This window comes from Ptiloglossa arizonensis, chromosome 4 (assembly GCF_051014685.1).
Source record: "Ptiloglossa arizonensis isolate GNS036 chromosome 4, iyPtiAriz1_principal, whole genome shotgun sequence".
NCBI lineage: Eukaryota > Metazoa > Arthropoda > Insecta > Hymenoptera > Colletidae > Ptiloglossa > Ptiloglossa arizonensis.
In genome coordinates, this window is record NC_135051.1 from 7,178,011 (window position 1) to 7,202,129 (window position 24,119).

At 40.0% G+C, this 24,119-nt stretch overlaps 1 long non-coding RNA gene across 1 annotated transcript; it reads left to right on the top strand.

Moving 5' to 3' along the window:
- The first annotated feature begins 748 nt into the window (after positions 1 to 748).
- Positions 749 to 17,392, top strand: LOC143146057 (uncharacterized). Its single transcript, XR_012991833.1, has 2 exons — positions 749 to 829; positions 16,783 to 17,392. It is a non-coding gene; the product is annotated as an uncharacterized LOC143146057 (long non-coding RNA).
- Positions 17,393 to 24,119: the final 6,727 nt, after the last annotated feature.

Sequence of the window (24,119 nt, forward strand, 5' to 3'; positions counted from 1 at the left end):
GCAAGTATTTTTCCGTGAACGTGAAGGGGTATTCCAGTACGTATTTTTTCGTATTGTATTCTAGTAGAATTTTCAGACGACTGACTTTTATTTATTTTCTCAAGATGGGGAAAATATTTCTGTTTTAGAGTATTAAATCGAAACGTCATTTTCCTCAAGTGCATACACATGCATTCATTTATTTCCACGCAAGTATTTTTCCATCAACGTGGAGGGGTATTCCAATACGTATTTTCAGAGGACCGATTTTTATTTATTTTCTCAAGATGGGGAAAATATTGATGTCTTAGAGTATTATTGGATTCGAAACATCGACAAAGTCACCTGTGACGTAATTTTACTCGCAATTGTAATCATAGGTGTACACTTTCCTCGAGTTTACCTCGGTTTCGTCACCAGTGTGTTTCGACTTTGAAAAGGGACACCTTTCAGGCCTGCTGGCCCGCTTCAAGTATGTATCGAACCATTCATCATGTTTAGTTTACCCTCAACAGCCGAGCCGAGCAGAGTTCCAAGTGGAGATACCATACATTCAATACCTGTTGTGTGAAATTGATCTACCAGTCTTTTAATTAATATTATATCGGTGTTCGATAGTATCGTTGTTGTAAATTAATATTATATCGGCGTTTCATAATACCAGTGTTGTAAATTAATATTATATCGGTGTTCCATGGTACCAGTGTTGCAAATTAATATTATATCGATGTTCCATAAAAAAAGGAAGCAGATGAAGAAGTGTTCTTGAGTCTTGTATTAGGAAAAGGACACTTCGTGGAAATTGCTGCACTACTGTACGGATGCATGGTCCTGGGCCGGAAGATCAATCGTAGGTTTATACATATGTTTTTTGCGAAGAAACTCGAACATTATTTTCTCGAGACCACCTTATCCCAAACGATTACAAAGATATCGCGATTCTAATTAATCGATCGACACCAACGTCTTCGACACGTGTGTCTTTGTTGCACGTACCAGCATTCTCAAAATGCAATTTCTTTCGTTACTCTTCTTAGCGCAGTAAAGATGACAAGAAAGCAAAATATCGATAGTTTATCGTACAAGTACTGTCAAATTTCTAATTTTCAATATTTTCTCACAATTCTGGCACCAGACATAACCATGACCATACGTTCGTACCGAAGAAAATAGTTTTTCGAGTTTTTCATTTCGAAAGTACTTTTAGAGAAAGGTACTGCGTTTAGGTCATACGTAATTCTTAGAATGTTGATTTTTCTTACAAAGAATTGTTCACACTCCTGAAATATAGAGAGCCAAGAACGTAGGATCGTTTTATAGTTATTTTTTAACGGAGAAACGACTCCGTCTATCGTTCTTATTATTTCCCCTTTGATTTCCGCTACACCACACCCTCACCATGCATTCATCGACAAAGAATGTCAGATACGGGACGGGTTGCGTGCAAATATTCTAGTTTCTTTAGCTGGTTGCACTCTCGTCAAAGTACTTTCTTCGTCACGGTCCACACTCGTCGTTTCGTTATCGAAAAATAATAGAAAGTGGAGAAAATATCTACATCGTACCCTGCTCTTCTTCATCAAACATTCATCGACAAAGAATGTCAGGGTTGCGTGCAACTATTCTAATTTCTTTACCTCGTCGCGTATTCGTCAAAGTAGTTTCTTCCTTGTAGTCCACACTCGTCGTTTCGTTATCGAAAAATAATAAAAAAAAAAGAAAAAAAAATATACATCATACCTTCCTCGTCTTCATCAAACATTCATCGACAAAGAATGTTACGGTTGCTTGCAAATTTTCTAATTTCTTTACGTTCTTGTATATTCGTAAAGGTATTTTCGCCCTTATAGTCCACACTCGTTGTTTCGTTATGGAAAAATAATAGAAAAATGAAAAAATATCTACATCGTACCCTGCTCTTCCTCATCAAACATTCATCGACAAAGAATGTCAGGATTAAATGCAAATATTCTAATTTCTTTACCTTCTTGCATATTTGTCAAAGTATTTTCTTCCTTGTAGTCCACACTCGTCGTTTCGTTATCGAAAAATAATAAAAGAAAAAGAAAAAAAAATATACATCATACCTTCCTCGTCTTCATCAAACATTCATCGACAAAGAATGTTAGGGTTGCTTGCAAATTTTCTAATTTCATTACGTTCTTGTATATTCGTAAAGGTATTTTCGCCCTTATAGTCCACACTCGTTGTTTCGTTATGGAAAAATAATAGAAAAATGAAAAAATATCTATAATACATCGTACCCTGCTCTTCCTCATCAAACATTCATCGACAAAGAATGTCAGGATTAAATGCAAATATTCTAATTTCTTTACCTTCTTGCATATTTGTCAAAGTATTTTCTTCCTTGTAGTTCACACTCGTTGTTTCGTTATCGAAAAATAATAGAAAAATGAAAAAATATCTACATCATACCCTGCTCTTCCTCATCAAACGTTCATCCACAAAGAATGTCAGTTGCAGTACTGGTTACTTACAAATTTTCTAATTTCTTTACCTTTCTACACATTTGTCAAAGTATTTTCTTCCTTGTAGTTCACACTCGTTGTTTCGTTATCGAAAAATAATAGAAAAATGAAAAAATATCTACATCATACCTTCCTCTTCCTCATCAAACATTCATCGACAAAGAATGTTAATTGCAGTACTGGTTACTTATAAATTTCCCAATTTCTTTCCCTTCTTACACATTCGTCAAAGTACTTTCTTTGTTACAGTCCACACCACCTCGTCTTTCCAAAAGGCAATAAAAGCAAAAAAAGAAAGCAACCATCTCCTTTGCTGAACATTACAGTTGACTTCGAAACGTAGCAACGACTCGACTAATCGTCTTCGTTCCACCCTATCGTCGTTCCCTCCACACCACCCCTCGCCGTACATTCATCGACGAAGACCATCAGCACGCAAACAACGATTCAATCTTTGCGTATCCGTAACCAAGTGTAAGTCCACGCGTTCTCCGTCGATCGTGGCACGCTTTTCTTATCCGAACGCTTGGCTCGAAAAGACTGGTACTCTTCCCCTTTACCCAATCCGGCGGTCAGGAGGGGTGACCAACCACCCCCGACCGTCGTGGCTCGAATTTAATTTAAAACTCGTATTCCAGCCGGGTAAGATCCCAAAGAATAGCCTGGCAATTAATTCACGAGAATTACACGGGCTGCGCAACTTTTACGAAGTTTCGGGCGGTGGTTTGGTACGGTTTGCGCCCGTTGGAGAGTCCCGGTGGGGATATCGGCTCGGTCAGCGGGAACGTCGAAGGTGAAAGAACCCCCTGTGCCGGTTCTTGGCCGCGCGTAAATTCATTATAACGGAATGTCGTACGATCTCGGTACGTCACTCGGTTCGAGCGTAGGAGCATCGGGTTATCGCGTTAACGCTCATACGCTCTATCGACCGGATGTACACCGTTGGACAAAGTAGCACGTATTGCGTGCCCACGGTGACACGTGTATTACACAGCCGCGTATATATGCACACGTGTACACACAGAAGGGCCGAGCCACACCGTGGTAGCTCTCGCGTTTGTGCATGCCGAAGCCGGTCAACCGGTCCGCTGGCTTCCTCTTCAAAGCAACGTGTTTGCGATCGGACCTAACTATTCCTGTCACATTCTATCGAGCACCGGGGTATCGTTCCGCGGATTAAAATTACAGCGTAGTGCCGGCCAATCTGTTCCACCAGGCTCCCGATCAAAGATCTGGAGACAAGATGGTTCTTCACTGACGATACAACGACTACGAACGAACCAACGTGAGGAACACAGTTACTCATTTCTTTAACTTTCTACAAACATTCGTCCAAGTATTTTCTTCCCTGTAATCCACACTCGTCGTTTCGTTATCGAAAGATAATAAAGAAAAAAGAAGAAAAAAGATACATCATACCTTCCTCTTCTTCGTCGAACATTCATCGACGAAGAATGTTACAGGAGAAAAGTAGGAGGAATCGGTCACCAGCTACGATATCTCGTAGGAATCGAATTATCGGTTCGATCTTGGTATGTTCTTGACGAGATGGTTTTTTCGGGTTGGTTTTCCAGTTGAGGCACTCGTTACTTTTGGAATTACGCTTCTTTTTTTTTACAAAGGTTCTTTCGAACCCTATTGTGTACTTCCAGGTGGCGAGTCTAAGTATTAGTTTGAAAAAGGTGACTGTTTAGTGTAGCATTAGCCGAGACACTCGTTTCTTTTGGAATTACACTTCTTTTTTTTACAAAGGATCTTCTGAACCCTGTCGTGTACTTTCAGGGGTCGAGTCTACGTATTAGTTTGAAAAAAAGTGATTGTTTAGTGCAGTATTAGCTGAGACACTCGTTTCTTTTGGAATTACACTTCTTTTTTTTTACAAAGGATCTTTGGAACCCTGTTGTGTACTTCCAGGGAGCGAGTCTACGTATTAGTTTGAAAAATGTGATTATTTAGTGTAGAATTAGTTTGATTAGTTTGAAAAAGTTTGATAAAAAGTGTTTTACGAACGAGATGGTGTATTTTAGTTTCGAGTTACGGTCGATCCAGGAGGAATGTTTGAAACAGCGATGGAATATGAATCTTTTCAAAATGGATTTTTAGAATAATCCCTGTGGAGATTGTAGTAACAGCTTTGGATAATTTTTATACTAATTTAGCTGCGGAGTATATTTCAACTCGCTTTCGAAGGAAGGTAGAGTAGCTCTGTCGGCATACGTGGAATATTCGATTTTAATCCATTGGATTGTTCGGAAAATCATTTCGTTTTTTTTCTGGTGAATACGAAACACGATTTCTATAGAATGTATAAACATATTATTCAATTATACATTCTCCATTTTGAAAAACGAAATCACCTTCCGAACAACCTAATATAAATTAATTAACTCGTAAATATATCGGTTGTGTGAAAAATTCTTCGGATTGGATTGAACGTTTCTCTGTAGACGAACACGTAGAGATTGCACGAATTCGTTAATGAACGCAGCTCGTTGTTTTTCGTAAAAGAAGTACTAATATATTTACGTTGTGGCGGCACTACCCACGCTTGCCACCAGAGGGAAACTCACCACCAACCGTTTCCCGCAAGTTCCCGTACCTGCTCCGATCGCTATATATACGACCTCTTACCGATCTTCCAATGTCCCGGCGTATAAGGCAGGGCCTGCTAGGATGCCTTACTGACGAGTCCACTAGCAGGCCCGGGATGAAACGCTTATCCCCACTTCCTTATATTTCCGTTCTTTCCTTCCTCTAACATACTTTAATTTAGCGCCGCCAAAACGTCGTAAAATCGTTAGGTTTAAAGATATATTAATTTCGATACCGAAGAGTGGTATTACAAACGATATTGAGTCGTAAACGTCTTGTGTCATTTCGGAGCAATAGAAATCCGTCTCTAGTGATATAGAAATTTCATTATAATTCGGAGACATTTTAATTTCAATGCTACAGAGTGACGTTAGATTCGATTGCGAGAGAAACTCGTGAAAATCGTAATCGCTTTATAGTATACGTATCGTTCCAGAACAGTATGAATCCGTACTACTGGTACTTGGTGATACCAAGATTATTAAATTATCTTTCGAATGAACGATTTATCGACGTAAATAGGTTAATACAATACTCCGTATAGTACGACAGTTACCGAATATTCGCGTCTAATATTCTATCTACGATAACAGGGACCTATATACTCTATCATCCCGCAAAAGCGGGTTAAAATTAGAGGAGGGCAGATTGTGTCACCCTTTGACACAGTATCATACGCGTATACCAAACATTCTAACGCAAACCATCCGTGATTTTACTTAACGCGATCTATTATTATTGACTCCGATTCCGCGTTGGAACGCAACGGTTCCACAAGCTTCTAAATATTATCACTACGTTGAATCGTAATCTAATCGATCGTTAGAATCTTGGTGGATACCTATTAAAAGTTTCTGTTAAAGTATACGGTTAGTTTTTCTCGAATTTTAATTCTAACAAATGTAGTATTGTTATTTTAGTATCAAGTCTGACAATTGTAGTATCGTTATTTTAGTATCAATTCTAAAAATTGTAGTATCGTTATTTTAGTATCAATTCTAAAAATTGTAGTATCGTTATTTTAGTATCAATTCTAAAAATTGTAGTATCGTTATTTTAGTATCAATTCTAAAAATTGTAGTATCGTTATTTTAGTATCAATTCTAAAAATTGTAGTATCGTTATTTTAGTATCAATTCTAAAAATTGTAGTATCGTTATTTTAGTATCAATTCTAAAAATTGTAGTATCGTTATTTTAGTATCAATTCTAAGAATTGTAGTATCGTTATTTTAATATCAATTCTGACAATTGTAGTATCGTTATTTTAGTATCAATTCTAAAAATTGTAGTATCGTTATTTTAGTATCAATTCTACGAATTGTAGTACCGTTATTTTAGTATCAATTCTACGAATTGTAGTACCGTTATTTTAGTATCAATTCTAAGAATTGTAGTACCGTTAGTTTAATATCAATTCTGACAATTGTAGTATCGTTATTTTAGTATCAATTCTAACAATTGTAATAGTATCATTATTTTAGTATCAATTCTAATAACTGTAGTATCGTTAACCGAGTAGGTTTAGGAAAACGTAGCTTTAAGAGGACGTAGTTTTAGAGACAATGTTGTAAAAAAAAGAGTCTACGTTGCCAAATTAGAGAGTCGTAAATGTGCTGTCAGGGTTGTCAAGTCAGGAGTCGTGGAGTGTGATAGAACGGAGAGTCGTGTAAAATTATAACACGGTACGTTATTCACAGCCATTCGTATCACTATCGTACGTATCCATTTACAATTAATAAATAATAATCCCATACAATAATTACAGTAGCGTATCGATAAGTACAATACCAATATTAACCACTCTGGTACAAGTGGTAACAGTTCGTCTAACTACTGAAGATTCGATTTTCATGAATAGAAACTAAATAATTATACAAAGTATACTTATACATTCTGCAAACTGTACTCTCAAGAAACGCTACAACATCGAGAAAAGTCATTTCCGTAGCATTTTGCACTACCTGATATTATTTTCACCGAGAGAGATTGAAAACAGAACGCACACTTCTAAAAGTCTAAAAATCACTCGAACGGACACTACCGTTCTGTAATTAATAATTTCATTTACAAGCTACGCTTGTCAAAGATCGGTAAAGAGGATCAGAATGTTCACATTTTCCCTCAATCTCCGTGATAAACCGGTTAACAACGCTCGCGCGGATCGCGAGCGCGCTACGTCACCCGAAACGTACTCGCTTAATTGAAACGGCGGTGCCCGCGTCATAAGGACTAAGAAAACGTTCTTTCGGGTTTCAAATTAGTCCCGTGGCGTCCTGACCGCCCTCTGTCCGGCCCGCGAAAGAAGGTCGAGTCGCAGTTAAAGCTGTCTCTTATTTTAATCGCGATAATGGCGCTTCACCGTCGCGGCCTGGATATTTTCCGAATACCTCGAAGCGTTTCGCTCGGCCAGCGAAACGTTCCTCGATGGACGCGGGCCGGAAACGCGACAGGCAAGACGTAAGACCGAAGTTTCCGGCTCCCGAGCGAACGAACGAACGAGAGAGTGAGTCAGTGAGAGAGAAAGAGAGAGAGAGAGAGAGAGAGGATTTTAATTACGACACGATCGGATACAACGGGGCTAGTCTGTACGCGGCGTTAATAGAAGTTAATCGGCGGCAGAACTTAATCAGTGAATAATCACGTGAGCCCGGCCCACTTGGAAATTGAATAGAAACTTCCAGAGACCCAGCTCCTAAGTGTTAGACGACGCCCAGGTGATATTTACCACCTATCGTTACTTCGCGTTCTCGTACGAACGGTGATCGTCCACGGTTACTTTGCAACGAAAGGAAATTTCATTTCATTTATCGTTAGTGTAGGAATTATGTACGCCGGTTAAAAAATAAGGGTGAATAAATTCTAGGGTGTACGTGTATTGAATTAGGTAGGAGGAACAAAGCATTAACGAAGCGCACAATTAGTAACTACGCTGACTACGCTGACTACTGTGATCACACTGACTTCGCTGACTACGCTGACTTCGCTGACCACACTGACTTCGCTGACCACGCTGACTACTCTGACCACGCTGACTACTGTGACCACGCTAACCACGCTGACTACTCTGACCACGCTGACCACGCTGACTACTCTGACCACGCTGACTACTCTGACCACGCTGACTACTCTGACCACGCTGACTACTCTGACCACGCTGACCACGCTGACCACGCTGACCACGCTGACCGCGGTGATCACGCTATTCTTATTTTACGCGTCACTCTTCGACAATTTTCCAACAATGACTATCGCCCTAAACACTCTTCTCTCGCACACTTCATTCTAATTCTTAATCTCTCTCACTTCATGAGGCTGATCATGTACGCCGAAAATTTTCCAGTATGGTTCTATCTCAATCGCTCTTCTTTCACACTTCGCTCGCTCGTCTGTTCCAAACACTTCAGATTCTCTCACACGCAATCCCTTTCGTTCTCAAGCTTACCACATAATGAATTTATTCGAGAGATCGTACAACGAAGGAACGGATACGTGTACGTTTTACAACGCTCGAACGAAAATTTGTCCGAATTTAAATATTGAAATGGTAGAACGAAGGGAAGAAGAGGGGGGCTGGCAAAGAGAATTTATAAACGAGAGTAACTTGTAGGTTTAATTTCTGCCGATACGTTCATTGATCATCAGAGTTTGTGAACTTTGAAAGTGTGGAAAACGAGCAAAGAGAATTTGTAAACGTGGCAGGTTGTGAATTTTTCTTAAATCTTCGTCGGAGAAAATTGTACAAGCGGGTTGCTTAAATTTTCGCGACTTTTTTTTTATTTCGTTTCGTATAACACGATTTTGTAAACAACGTTCGCTACAAAATAACCTTTCCATTGTACGAGTAAATGACTCGATGAATAAAGTTCGACAAAACCGAACGAATGAAAATATACGTAACGCAAATTTTTTGTTAATCGAACCGGGCCGTGGAAATTTTCTCTTTTTCAAAGGAAGGGCGCTTTCCAAAAAGTTTGCAAACCACCGGTGTACATGCTCCGAATACTACACTCCGTAATTTTAGGGTTCGCCTAATTCGTTGCCCGAAAAAATTAGGAAACACTCGAGACTTTTTGTCGAGAAAACTATCCGACATATCAAACCTCGTGCATATATTTATTCGTGATTCGTCGAGCTGAACGAATTATCTCCAAATACGAATAATCTCCTTCCTCTTTTGCATAAATTGTTCATTCACAATCGTCCGTACCGAAAGAAGGATTCTTTAATAGAAAAAAAAAATGACAAAGAAACCTCGTCTTTCCAGGACTCGAAATACGACAGTGCAACGTTCGATTCTCAATAGCTCGATCATCGATTCGATAATCGAAGCCCCCTGCCTTTGGAAAGTCCAGCCAGAGACAATTCGAGGAGCTTTCTCGTTGAAATCGACGTTACGCGACCCAATTGCGTTCACCGCGATAAATATTAAATAGCGAGATTTACGTTGACCGCGGTGACCGGAGCGAATGTGCAAAGCTTCGCGGAATAATTGCAGAAACGGTGAGACGCGACGACGCGGGAATTACATTTCAGTAGCCGTGGCGAAATCTGGAACGAGCCCGTGTTAACGACAGCTACCTTGCTGGTATTGATTCTTTTCTCCTGTCCGCCGTACGGATATCACGGCTCGGGTCTTGCAGCGCCGCCTCGTAAATTCCTAGGGACGATTGATGCGGTTATTTGGATACGAAAAATTGTCGGCTCGCGCGAACCACGATACAGAGACACTTTCCTGTCGTTGTTCAATGGCTAGACGAGAGCCATCGAACGGTGTAAAGCGTCGTGAACGAATAAACCAACTGTCTCTACACGATGTCCCAATTATCGCCGGTCGATTTACCTTTTCGATCAAATTCGAACGGTTTCAATTATCGTGTTACGTATACGATAATTGAACACTCGATACGTATTTTTTTATTTAAAAGTACAAACCAGGGGGGTTGGCAACGATCTCGAGGGGAACGATCGCGAAGTTCCTGGATCGTTAACGTTAAAGATCGCGATTATTCGTAACGCGATATGAATAATTTACACGCGTCCTTTCACCGTGTACTCTTCCACGATTAATTTCCCGCTCGTCTAGATGACGCACATCGAGTTTCAATTGAATCGGTTCAACGTTTCAAAAACAGTGGGAAATTCGAATCGACCGGCCCTGATTGGGACACTCGGTAAATATTGCACATAAAGATGATTCATTTTTATGAAGATCAATCGCGTTATGAATAATTTACACGCGTTCCTTTCACAGTGTACTTTTCCACGATTAATTTCCCGTTCGTCTAGATGACGCGTGTCGAGTTTCAATTGAATCGGTTCAACGTTTCAAAAACAGTGGGAAATTCGAATCGACCGGCGCTGATTGGGACACTCGGTAAATATTGCACATAAAGATGATTCATTTTTATGAAGATCAATCGCGTTATGAATAATTTACACGCGTCCTTTCACCGTGTACTCTTCCACGATTAATTTCCCGCTCGTCTAGATGACGCACATCGAGTTTCAATTGAATCGGTTGGACGTTTCAAAAACAGCGGGAAATTCGAATCGACCGGCGCTGATCGGGACACTCGGTAAATACTTAAAAATGATTAATTTCCGTGAAAATTAACCACGCTCTGGATGTCCAATTTTCGAGGACAATTTACGAATTTGCCGAAAGGCTATCCGAGACGATTAACTGTTTTCATTGTCGAAGTGTTTCGCGCGATAGTTTTCCGGCTATACTAAATACCTCGTGTACGGTTCAGCGATTACGATCATTCACCGTAAACCAAAACCCCGCGTACATAATTTCGTTGTCGGTCTGCGAGCGCAGTCATTCGTGCTGGTCTACATCCACTCGATAAATAGCGATATTATGGACAACGTGAAAGTTTCCGTAACACTATTGCTATTAAATTGTAGCTTTGCTCGCGCGTACGTGCAACGAGCGTTTCGGTATCGCACGATCGCTTTTCGCTCGGACTTTCGCCTAGCTGGGCGGTTGGCGAGCAACAATTGAACTCGATGCTAATTATTAGTTGCAAGTAGCATCCCTGGAATTCCTTTAACGATTCTCGTGGTGATGGGAGGCTAGGCGAGTTAGTGGAACGATCGAATGTGAGGGACACACGCGTCTTTCGGCCACGGTGAACGGAGTTTAAGAAGCGAAACTGGTATTCAAATTTTCAACGGTTCGACGCTAACTTAGAAACTATCGCAGATGAGAAAAGTTTTCAAATCAAATCTTTCGCGGGGAACCATCGCGGGGTTAGGTACGCGGTAGATGATCGCACGTAGTCAGACAGTGGATTATGACGAGAGTTGGACAGACACTTGGAAATAACACTATTCAATTGCAGACACTTTTAACCCCTTGCTTTACGATTTAACTTTCGATAACGTCTTACGAATCGTTTATTACACCTCTTGTCTCAACTGAACGTTTCGATAATCGACATCGAGGTCGCTCGTAGCTCCAATTGTTCAATTTTCTTTTCGAAGACGTTACAGAAGAGTTTCTTTTCTAATATTTTCGAGGAGATATATTTATTGTACAGACTTGTAGAATTTCGGTTCGGTTCGCGAATCTTTCATCCGAAGTTGGTTCGCTCATCGAGAAGACCAATAAGATAAATTTAACGTAAGAAATTATACAGTCGGGTAAAATATTGGGTTGTTCGGAAAGTAATTTCGTTTTCCAAAATGGAGAATATGTCATTTGATAAAATGTTTGTACACTCTGAAAGAAATCGTGTTTCATTTTCACTAAAAAAAAAAAAATTGAAATTACTTTCCGAACAAGCCAATAGAATTTTAGGAAACGCTTACGATGGGAGAAGAATTTTTTCGTTGAATTCAATACCTTCGAACTTTTCGAAAGCTTGCATTTCCCTACGAAACGATATATTTTTATATATTTTATCTTGTAAGTGACGCTAAGAAGTATACATTGCAGTTTGGTGTGACTTCGAAACGACACTTTAAAAAATCGTGCTTCATTTTTACCAAAAAGAAACGAAATGACTTTCTGAATAACCCAATGTAAGAATTTCTTTCTAATATTTTCGAGGAGATATATTTAAAAATTGGAATCCATGGTTTTTACGTTCGTTACTTTTTCCTTATCACGTGTCTCGCACAATATTCTAAACAAAAGGGTCAATTGAACATCTGAACAGTGTATAGTCGAACATACAATAATTAAAATAAAACCGTTTCCACTTAAAATGGAGTACTATACGACCGATCATTCGGAGCTGGTCAATATTTCGAGACGTGAAATAAAACAGTGTCAAATTAAACACTTGGAATATATTAGGTTGTTCGGAAAGTCGTTTCTTTTTTCTTTCTGGTGAAAATGAAACACAATTTTTTCAGAGCGTGCAAACATTTTATTAAATTATATATTCTCCGTTTCGAAAAGTGAAATTACTTTACAACCCAATAATATTCACTCAGAAGAGTGTCTAGTTACGGTAATTCCAAGTCAGACATTTGGAATGGTGTCCGATCGAACACTTGGAATAAGTCTGTACCCAGTGAGACATTTAGAACAAGGCCACCCCAGGATCGATATTTGAAAGTGAAATATACCTCGTCGAACACTTAAAAAGAGATAGTGGTAGCCAGGTACTTGGAATAGCCCGACATCCAGACGAACACCCGGAACGGTTCAATATCTAGTCAGGCACTTGGAGCAAGATCGTTCCAAGTTAGACGCTTATTGTTAGTATAGAACTGTATCTATAGTACGAGCGCAAGGAGATTGCGTCTAGAGTTACGGCGGGTTCTATTCGTTCGGAGGCCATTTCCTCGGGCGTACACGATCCGCCATAATTCCCGACGCAATCTCTTCGCGCGTATACTGTAGTTAAACAATTGAAACGGGCCAGTATCCAGTCAGTCGCTTCGACTATGGCTGCATTTGGTTAAAAAACGCGAAACAGGGATGCATCTAGCGAATGCAGTCAGAGATGCATCTAGCGAATGCAGTCAGGGATGCATCTAGAGACTACACTTTCATGGGCAAGTGAAACGAGATCGTCTATGGTCAGACAATGTAGAATCCACTGTATAAATTGAACAGGATCGTTGTTGATCGAGCAAGTAGAGTTGTGACGTAAATATTAATAATTACAAGTGGTCGAAAACGATTTGGAAATTTCTCAAATTTGACGAATTTTTTAAATTTCTTAACGTGTTCACCGTGTCACTCGTTGTCACAAGTGTGCAACAATTTTTCTACTGTACGAATTGAACAGGATCGTTGTTAATCAAGCAAGTAGAATTGTGACGTAAATATTAATAATTATAATTGGTCGAGAACGATTTCATCACTCGTCATCAGAAGCGTAGAACAATTTTTCAACTGTATAAATTGAACAAGATGGTTGTTAATCGAGCAAGTAGAGTTGTAACATAAATATTAGTAATAATAATTGGTCGAGAACGATTTGGAAATTTCTTAAATTTATCCACCGATGTGTTCACCGTGTCACTCATCAGAAGCGTGCAATAATTTTTCAACTGTATAAATTGAACAAGACGGTTGTTAATCGAGCAACTAGAGTTGTAATATAAATATTAATAATAACAATTGGTCGAGAACGATTTGGAAATTTCTTAAATTTGTCCACCGACGTGCTCACAGTGTCACTCGTCATCAGAAGCGTGCAATAATTTTTCAACTGTATAAATTGAACAAGACGGTTGTTAATCGAGCAAGTAGAGTTGTAACATAAATATTAGTAATTTTAATTGGTTGAGAACAATTTGGAAATTTCTTAAATTTGTCCACCGACGTGCTCACAGTGTCACTCGTCATCAGAAGCGTGCAATAATTTTTCAACTGTATAAATTGAACAAGACGGTTGTTAATCGAGCAACTAGAGTTGTAATATAAATGTTAATAATAACAATTGGTCGAGAACGATTTGGAAATTTCTTAAATTTATCCACCGACGTGTTCACCGTGTCATTCGTCATCAGAAGCGTGCAACAATTTTTCAAAGAACTTTCGTGTGTTTCCAATAAGTTTCAAGATAGCATCAGAGGGGTGAAACTTTTAAGGGTATTTCCACCCCTTAAACTTGACTCACCGCAGTGAAAAAAAATATTCCCGTCCCTTGTTTTACACTGTTCTAAAAACCTCCAGACTTTCATCTAAATCGGCATCGGACACGCGATTGTTCGTTGTTGGTCGATCGATCAGACACAAGTTTTTCGTTGCTATAATATCGAGTTCTTTTCGGATAGCTTCGATTATTGGAAAATAAAAATGCGGATTGAACGGTTCATTGAACGTTACATTTTACCAAAAATAGAATATTTTGAAACGGGAACGTTTGCATCAACGGTGATCAATTGAGGTTAGTTTTACAAGAGTATTTTTAGCTGCACTCTATGCACGTAAACTGATTATATTTTGTCCTTATGTATAGGTACTAAAGATCTTTAATAACAATAATTACAATAATAAGTTCTAAACTGTGCGAAAAAAATATACTAACTATTATAACACGGTCGAAACTCGATTATTCCAAAGAGTATGCATTAACTGCTGCACTTAAAGTATACCTAAGTAGCGAACAAAAAAAAAGAAACTTTTCAATTTGCATCCAGATGAAATTACTCATCCACCGTATTTTCTCTACTACGCATCGCTAGATGATCGTCTCGCTGATACACGAGCGAAAAAGAATTTAAAAATCGAACATAACCTTAAAAACTTCTAAACTTACTAATATTATTATTATTATCATTAAACGTTTTCATTGTGCATTCGTAGAAGTATATACCCGAATGTGTATAAAAGTAAGGTGTAAACAAACTATGTATGTATTTGAAAGAGGCGTGGTGCAGTGAAATATACTGCTTACGAAACCTAACCTCGAAACGATTTACAACGAGTTGCGTGCCACGATGAGTCGTAGGCTCATTTCGAAAACAGATTATTCGAGGTGAGAAAAGAATTGGAATTTATCGAGTTTGGCATCGGGAACAAAAGACGGTGATTATTTCAATTTCTGTAATGCATTACGCTGTGAACTTATTGATATTCACTCGAACCGGGCTGACAGTAATAATATGGCGCGGCGACGTGATAAAGGGAGAGCCGGTTTCCAATGCGCAACAGCGATATTTCAGTGAATAATTTCCCTTTGTAATGTTGTAATGTATGTAACGCGTGGATGCGAGAGAAAAGGACGGAGACAATGAGCGTCGTGTAAAAACGCTAGAATATGAATTGGCTGTTTTGTCCCTTTGTATACGGGACGCGAGCGAATCGATGGGTCCGATTCGCATTATTACCGATAAATAATGAAGCGCGGGCGCGGAGAAAATATAAACTCGTTCGTTAAGGGGGGGGGGGGGGGCGGTCTTTATATTCGGTTATAGACTTTTTGCCCGCTTTGTGAATTATTAACCGATATTGGACCTTATTTGTCTCGGCACGTAAGTTCCCTCTCTGTTATTTTGCGCCATTAAGCAAGGACAGTGCGGCAATAAAGTATCGGGGAATAAAAATCTATTACTACCGGGGAAAAATATGCTAAATGCGCGTTAGGAATTCTTTCCTTAGCTGCATAATAAGAATTCTTAACGGAATATCTAATGAAACTGCATAATTCGATCGTTCGAACGTTTCTACGGCGTAGCGACGATTCAGGATTGAGATTATAATTCCACTGATTCGAGAGACGTCCGAGAAAATTCATTTAATATTGTCAAATCGGGTTCCGCGTTCGACGTTTATTAATCAAGGAATACCATGGTAGATTATCGAACGAAGTACGGAATTTAATATGTTTCGTTAATTTACGACATTGTTCATTGACAAGGTAACAATTGGAAGTTTCTCGAAATGAAATATCATTTTTATTATTTCTATCGAATAATTGGTAGAAATTGAACATTCTTGATAAGTCTGGTCGAAGGAAGCTCATGTTCGTGAAATCGACGATGTAATACTTTCTTTAAATGTTCGTTTTTAAATCGTGATTCGAGGAAATTGTAAAAAAATGAATGCTTTGGACTTTGTATCGGTTTATTTTCATTAAATGAATACATTGTAGGTGCAAATACAATTTATTCGGTACATTATGAATACAAATATATTTCACTCGTTGCATTATACATTCAACTATAATTTGTTCGTTGTGCATACAAATGCAATTCATTCGTTACGTTGTGCATACAAATGCAATTCATTCGTTACATTATGCATACAAATGCAATTCATTCGTTACATTATGCATATAAATGCAATTCGTTCGTTACATTATGCATACAAATGCAATTCATTCGTTACGTTGTGCATACAAATGCAATTCATTCGTTACATTATGCATATAAATATAATTCATTCGTTACATTCATTCGTTACATTATGCATACAAATACAATTCATTCGTTACATTATGCATATAAATATAATTCATTCGTTACATTCATTCGTTACATTGTGCATACAAGTGCAATTCATTCGTTACACTACGCATACAAATACAATTTATTCGTTACATTGTGCATACAAGTGCAATTCAATCGTTACACTACGCATACAAATACAATTAATTCGTTACACTACGCACACGAATACAATTAATTCGTTACATTACGCGTACAAGTACAACTTAGACAAACTTCACGAAGATATTCCCCGATATAGGAATGCGCGCGAAAGTTCAAACAATCGGAACAAACCTAAAGAGTTTCCTACTAAATTTCAGGCGCAGAAATTCACTCTCCTCCCGAGGGCCCTCCTTTGGAAAAAGTATCACTGCATCGTGGTGTTTCGAGGAAAGTGCACCTCCGGAAGCACCGAAAAGGGTACAAACATCCGAGAAGAAACTGTGCAGTAAATCGAACCTCGGGAACGATCCTCGATTAATTCGAGTCGGGAGCGATTCGAAGATCGAACTCTTCGACGACTCCGGTTGGACGTTACTCGTCCGGTTACCTCGGAATTGACACGATTTTCGATAAACCTTCCTTCCCACCAGGGGGGAGGGTGGTCACGGCCGATTAACATCGAATCGTGGTAGAAGATTGCCCGCACCGGTTACCGTGGTTCAAACGCCGTGAACGTCAACGATACCCGCGCAAGAGGGTTACTAATCGCTAAAGTACCTCCCTTTGTGCCACCTATTCCTTTCTGCGGGAGATAAAGCCGCGCGATCTCGCGCCACCGTCTCGTCTCGACAATGAACGAGTCACCGAGACCATCACGGTAACACGAATCCGCGAGCGACGCGCCAACGGACGCATCGACACGAAACACGACTCCCTCGCAAGAAAGAAAAACGAACACACCGCTGACAAAGAGCTACAGAGAGAGAGAGAGAGAGAGAGAGAGAGAGAGAGAGAGAGAGAGAGTGACGCGAACGGTGGAGAAGGTAGACCTGGGCACGAAGCCAAAGAGAAACGGAAAATAAGAAAAGAATCGCGGAAAGTTACCGCGACCGTTTCCAACCGCCCTCGAAACTCCATACCGGGGATGGTCCCATGTTCCGTGTGTGCCAGTGTTGTTTTTGCTCGGCGAGAAATGGCGGACGATTTCGGTCGAACGAGAACCGACGCGGCGTCACTCGGTAAATGGAGTTAATATTTTAACACCGGCGCTAGCTAACACGGTGGGGGTACATTTCTGCGACGTTTACACCCCTCCCCGTCTATCGGGCTCTCGGGCATACACCAGTAGGGGGAAATGACTAAGGAAGTTCCTCGAGGAACCGCCTGAAAGTGGAACGGGAGTCGCATACATTTCACGCCTGTTTTCGTGACAAACGTTACGAGGAATTCCCGACACGCGGCAGAACGAGCCGCGTGAAGGAACAAAGTACCTTTTTCCTCTCTATCCCCTCCACGCGCTCGTTATCCACCGTTCGCTTCCCCCACCATCGCTCGCTTCCCCCACCGCCGCTCGCTTCTCCCACCGCCGCTCGCTTCCCCCTCCACCGCGTTGTCGCGCGAAGAGGCGTGAACGGATACGGAGCGAGGGTGGGGGTAGCCGACTGCTCGCGAATACGACGCGGCACGTACGTCAACCGTTATTTCTTTCCACGAGGACGTCGACGACTACGGATACGAGGCACGACGATCCGCGCGCCTTAGACAATTTCGACGATCCGTTTCGCTGTCGCTTTTGTCAGCCCCGTGCCGCTTTCCAGCGATTCGCCTAGTCTCGCCGTGATGAATCAGCGTCGATGAATATTGCCGAGACGTCTATGACACGTCATACGCGCGAACATCCACCCCGTTTCCGGGTGCAGTTTTATCGCACCGAGGACAACTACACGCGTGTCTTGGGACACTTTTAACGCGAGATTTAGGAAACGGCTCTCGTTTTTTCGAAAGCTGTCCCAGAGACAACGTTTGTAGCGATCGACGTAATCGATATTTTTCTCGACTTTCCGTCCTAATTATTGAATCATTTAGACACGCATTGTATAGTAGAGATCCAAGTCAAGATTCAGGAACCACTTTTGCAATGATTTGTAACAACATTAATTAGTTACGAGCAACTTAAGAAAGCTCTTGTATCGTCGACGCTTGTAGTGCTCAAAATTGATCAACGACTTCAATCTGTGACATTAAATCTAAACACAATAATACATATGGGTAACAGCACCGTAAAACGTCGCTAATAAAATAAACTCTGACGAAAAAGAAAAGAAAAACGATCGAGTACTAAATAAACATATCCCTTGAGAAGATTACAAAATAACAAGTAAAGTAACAAGTACAAAATAAACCACAGTCTGTTATATTTGGCTCGAGCAATTCACCCGATTTAAATACAGGCTTCCATCCTACTTCCAACAGAGGGGAAAATTAGAATTGGCGATAAACATAATATTCAACTCCCTTGTTTACGACTAAGAAGATTTGAAACTCCGATAAAACGTAAATTGCCGGTAATTCACCCTACGGATTATACTTGAAGCTTTGAAAATTGCTCGTGAAAGTTCCACGATCGCGATGGGTGTACAATTTCGAAACGATCCTACGGTCATTCATCGTTTTTCTCGATGACGAAGCGATCGGGGGTAATGGGTGGTCGGTTCGCAGTTCGCGGAATCGAAAATACACCGGTGTCCGAATTACCACCGAATACAACTACCTTTCGTCGCGGAGATTTCGAAATGTGTCCCGTGCACGAAGAATTAATCGTACTAGAAGTTTCTCACGAATTCGAATTCCACGGATTTCGTTCCACGTCGCAAAAATAACAGGAACGCTTTCGGGGTTTTCACACTTTTCGTTGTAACTTTCTGATAGGATCGATGCGTCACTACTCGGAATTTTTGATACGTTCACCTGGGATTTTAAATGTAGTCCACGTGCACGACCGAAAAGAAAGAAAAAAGAAGGAATGATTTGAAAAATTCACGAGGTAAATTTTTACCGTTCGACACATCGTTCGACCGGTTTCGCGGCTCGTGAAAATAGAAAGGGTCGCTCGAAACGACTTTGGGACGATTTTCGTTTCCTCCGTGATACGGTGACGCGTATCGGGAACATTCGCGAAAAAAAGAAAAACAGCCGGATCCCGTTTACAGGGAGAAATATTATTTCGTTGGCCGGTTTGCGCGTTTGTTTGTGTCTTTACGCTCGTTTCGCGCCGTAGGACACGAAGCGTTCGCGTCCCTTATTGAAAGCTCGCCGTTGTGCGGAAATTTCGCGAGCGTAAGCAGCGAGTTAGACGGAAATTTGTTCGGCTATGTAGCCCACATTCATCGCACAGTTCATTACAGTCTTTTCAGACATCCGGCGGGTCAGTACCCAGAGGAAAGTTTAGTAAATTTTTGCGAGCAAAGCTTTTGTTTGCCGAGGAAGCCCAGACGTGAAATAGAATGGCACGTACTTTTCCCAGAGATACCATTTTCAAAAGAAATCTTTTTTTAACCGTGGAAAGTACTATGCTTCCCGAATAATTTACACGAATGTGGAACTTCGTAACCTATAGGCCACCGAATTAATCTTATTAACGTTATCTACGGTCTCTACGGAAATACTTCCGGGGTCGGAAAAGAAAAGGGATACTTTCGACAGAATTTTTCGTTCAGAGTTACAACGTGTCCTGTAAACGAGACAGTAAATTAAATGGGTATTGTAGTTATTAATAATCGTGCACAGGTGACACGTATATCGTTTCTTGAGGTTGTATTGTGGATAACGAACAGCTGAAGGAATATCGCGGTAAGTGATAGAATAAGCTTTTACGTAGTTTTCTTATGAATGTAATGAATAAAAATAAAGAAAGGAATCTTTGAAATTAGAGGATATTGGGTATCGGAAAAATCAATTAATCGTTCTTGCTGAAAGTTTTTCTTTTATTCGTAATACAATACAAATTACAAAAAATGTACAGTTGATCGTTGATACAAATTGTGCGACGATATTTTTATAATTAAAGTCACAGTTAGTAGAGAAGGGATATTCGAATCGCTCTATTAAAAACATTCAAAGCAATCGGAACAGTTCGTATCGTTTATTAACAATTTTATGTAAAAATAGCGAATAGGTTGCATTTCAAATCGTTTCTCGAATAGGTATTACAATTTTTGTTGCACCGTCTTATTTATTCTTTTACCATTTGCTCGTCTATGTACGAATACTCGAATACACTGGCTTTAAGTTCGAGTTAAAAATCTATGGAAGAAATTTAAAAAAATGTTAATTTACAAATAAATATCGTGATATCTTATTGCAAACAAATTTGACTTTCTTCTCGACTTTGTATCGATTTGTTTAATTAAACGCGATATAAAATCATTCTAATTAACCGAAACATAGTAATTCATTGTAATTGTACCACTTGTGCATCGAATTACTGTCCGTTACGTTGTAAATTAAGCGCGTTCAATTAATTGCGACGCCAAACGTTTTCCATTTACCAACAGACGAATTTAAATCACAAACTCTATAATTATAAGGACAATACATTTCGTGGACTTTAACGCGATTCCAAGTAAGTTCAAACCCGTATTTAGAGATCGATGTAATCGCATTAAAATTACAATCGTCAACATTCGAATTTCTACTTTAGTACCGATTTAACGAGTTTCGCGTAATTAAATTTACCCTGTAATTATAAATTATCGCAAATGTTTGTCGAAATTTGGATATTGGTGAAACGGAAAATCATTTAACCCGTTGGTTAGGTTAACAACAATTTATAATTGTACCGCGCATTTTCGCTAAACGTGTACACACTTCTGTATAAAATTACGTGTACTTTTTAAAAATGTATTCGTATTTCACAGAATTTTTCTTACATTTCTTACAATGTTCAATAATTGGCTACGAAAATAGGAAACAATAGTACAACCGATACAAAATTAAACAATGTGACAAATTCTTGCGCGTATACTATACGTATCTGGACCAAACAAATTTTTTTTTACTATCAAAGAGTGATCGGTAATAAACGTTTTCACGTAAGACAAACTATCGAAAAATTTCTCTCGATAAGAAACCTTTCCATCCTCGATAAGAAACCTTTCCATCGATTATAGACAATTCGTTTCACCTACGACGAGCATACAAATGTCAAATTGCACGACACAAAATCTCTAAAAATTTGATCGATTTGCTCCACACCTATCGGTTCTCTCGTGTCCACAACTCGAGCAAAAAAAAGAGAAAATATTCCTCGAGGACACGTTTGGTCGTTGGTTTGGATAGAGTTTCCCCGAGTACGCGTCCGTCGCGCGGAGGAACAGCACTTTTAATATCGACGTATCGCTGACGAAGGGACGCAAAAGGTGCGCGCTCCTCGCGACAAAGGAACGCGACGCCCTGTAAAAAGTCCATTCTGCAAAGCGCGAAATGACATCAAGTATCCGCGTTTTACGTCGCTTTGACGGTCCTGCGCTACCGGCACGGTTCAATGACGCCCGCCGAGCGTATAGTCGGCTGAGCTTTACGCTCGCGTTCGCCTCTGTAACATATTCTCTCGCATATCGCAATATGGTAGCAATTTGTCGGGTTCAACTGTCGAATATAACGCGCGCGCAACGCCGTCACGGGCGTGCGTTCTATAATCGCGTTCCTCGTCGGTGGAACCGATCCGCGGAGGCTTGAAAAGTATCACGGGGCAATTCGAGTCGCGCGAAAGACAAAATTTCCAAAGAAACGAAAATTCGAGAGGCGTTTCTTTCGTCCTGCGAAATCGTGTGAACGGTGGTGTCGTTTAAAGTTTCGAAGTTTTACATGGAATAATGTCAAAATTGAAGATGTAGTATCGGATTCGCCGCGTCCGTTTAGGCCTGCTTCGAGCGTAGGCCTAAACAAGATAACGCGCGCGGTCGGACTTGAGTTAAACTAAACATTTGGCGCCGATCGGTCCGCTAGCTTTCCTGGAAGCCACGAGTATCCTTTACAGGGGGTCTTGCTCTTGCGCGACGACCGAGCGTGAGAATGCATGGGGATCAAAGGGAATACACGTGGTTCGGAGAAAGTGAAGAGTGTTTGGGAAAGACGAACGATTAGGATGGCCGAACGTGACCGAATGTCTCAAGTGAGAGAGACTGAGGATTGGAATGAAAGAGAATGAATGGGAATGACTATATAGAGCGCGAAAAGAACAGTATGACACAGTATGACAAAGTATGACGACGAGAGTATGTCCGAAGAGTGTGTCGCGGACAGTATGACTGAAAAGACGATAAGACGAGACAATTGAAAGACGTACCAAGCGAAACTAATCACCGACACTACATATAACACTATTATCACTGTAACGTATAATATAAATATATATATCCATAAACCACGCACGAGTACAACAGTTATTTGGGGGCTCGTACGGGGATCAATCAGTCAAAGATCTCCTCTCAAGTGATTTGAAGAGAGAAAAACAACAAAGATATTTCGGTGGGCGTTGAATAGAAACAATGGATTCTTTCGAGATCGATTAGTCGTGGCACGATCAATTTAAAGAGTCCAGTACCATTTTGCAATCCGAGGCTTCGTTACGGTGGTATCAGCGGTTAAAGTTTACAGGCGCAACTATCGTTGCGTACTGTTTAGATTCCAATCGGTGTTGAGCGCACAGTTGCACGTACGCGCGATGATGCAGTCTCGCGGTGCATAAAAAATTTCACTGCGTGCATCTCGATAAGGAACTTTCGAACAACAGAATGGCAACCGATAGTTTGATTTACATTGGCAGGAGAAATTGACGCCGAAGAAAGGAAAGCCATTATTTTTATTAGGACATTGTTAATAATGTTCCTTCCGCACATTTTTACGGACGTACCGAATAAACGAAATGATTTCGATAATTAAATAGAACGATACGACACGAACACGTGTAGGAGATTCGAAAAGTAAATCGATAAGACGATTCGAAAGATCGGGAATCATCGCGATGATTTTTCTATCTGGAGAAGCGACTAATTGAATTTCGACGCTTTTACATCAAGAATACAGCTTCCACGCGTAATCCGAAAATTATAAGAACGAAACAAATATTAAATTAATGTAGCTAATAAACAATTGTTACTTTTCATGCTTTGAAACATTAAGAAACACGTTCATACTTCGAATCTCGGTCAAAATTAATTGCTGTAGGCGTATCAATCATATTTAATGCATAAATAAGATGCACATTGTTCGATTAATATACGAACATGCATAAATGTTAGTAACAATCGCGAAAATGAACATACATTCACCGAAACCGTTCGCCTTCGCAGATTTTGCAATATCTTGACGTTTATTTATCATATTTATTAACAATTGTTACAGGACCATAGTTTAAACAATTACTGACAATATCGTAGTATAAATAATGGCTTAAAATATCACTTCGTTGAAGTATTCTTCGTTCGCGATCAAAGTTTTCATTGAAATCCAACTGACATTCTCAAGGCTTGTTGAAATATTCGATTAGATTGAACAAAGACAATCGAAGTAACGGTGAGTGACCTTGTGGTGGGTATATAAGGAGCCCCCGGTTGTTTAAAATTTCATTGTTCCTGGAGCCTCCGAGGTGGACGGATCTCTTCGTTTTAGGTTTATGGAAGGGGGACCCCCCACCTTGGTAACCGGTACTGGC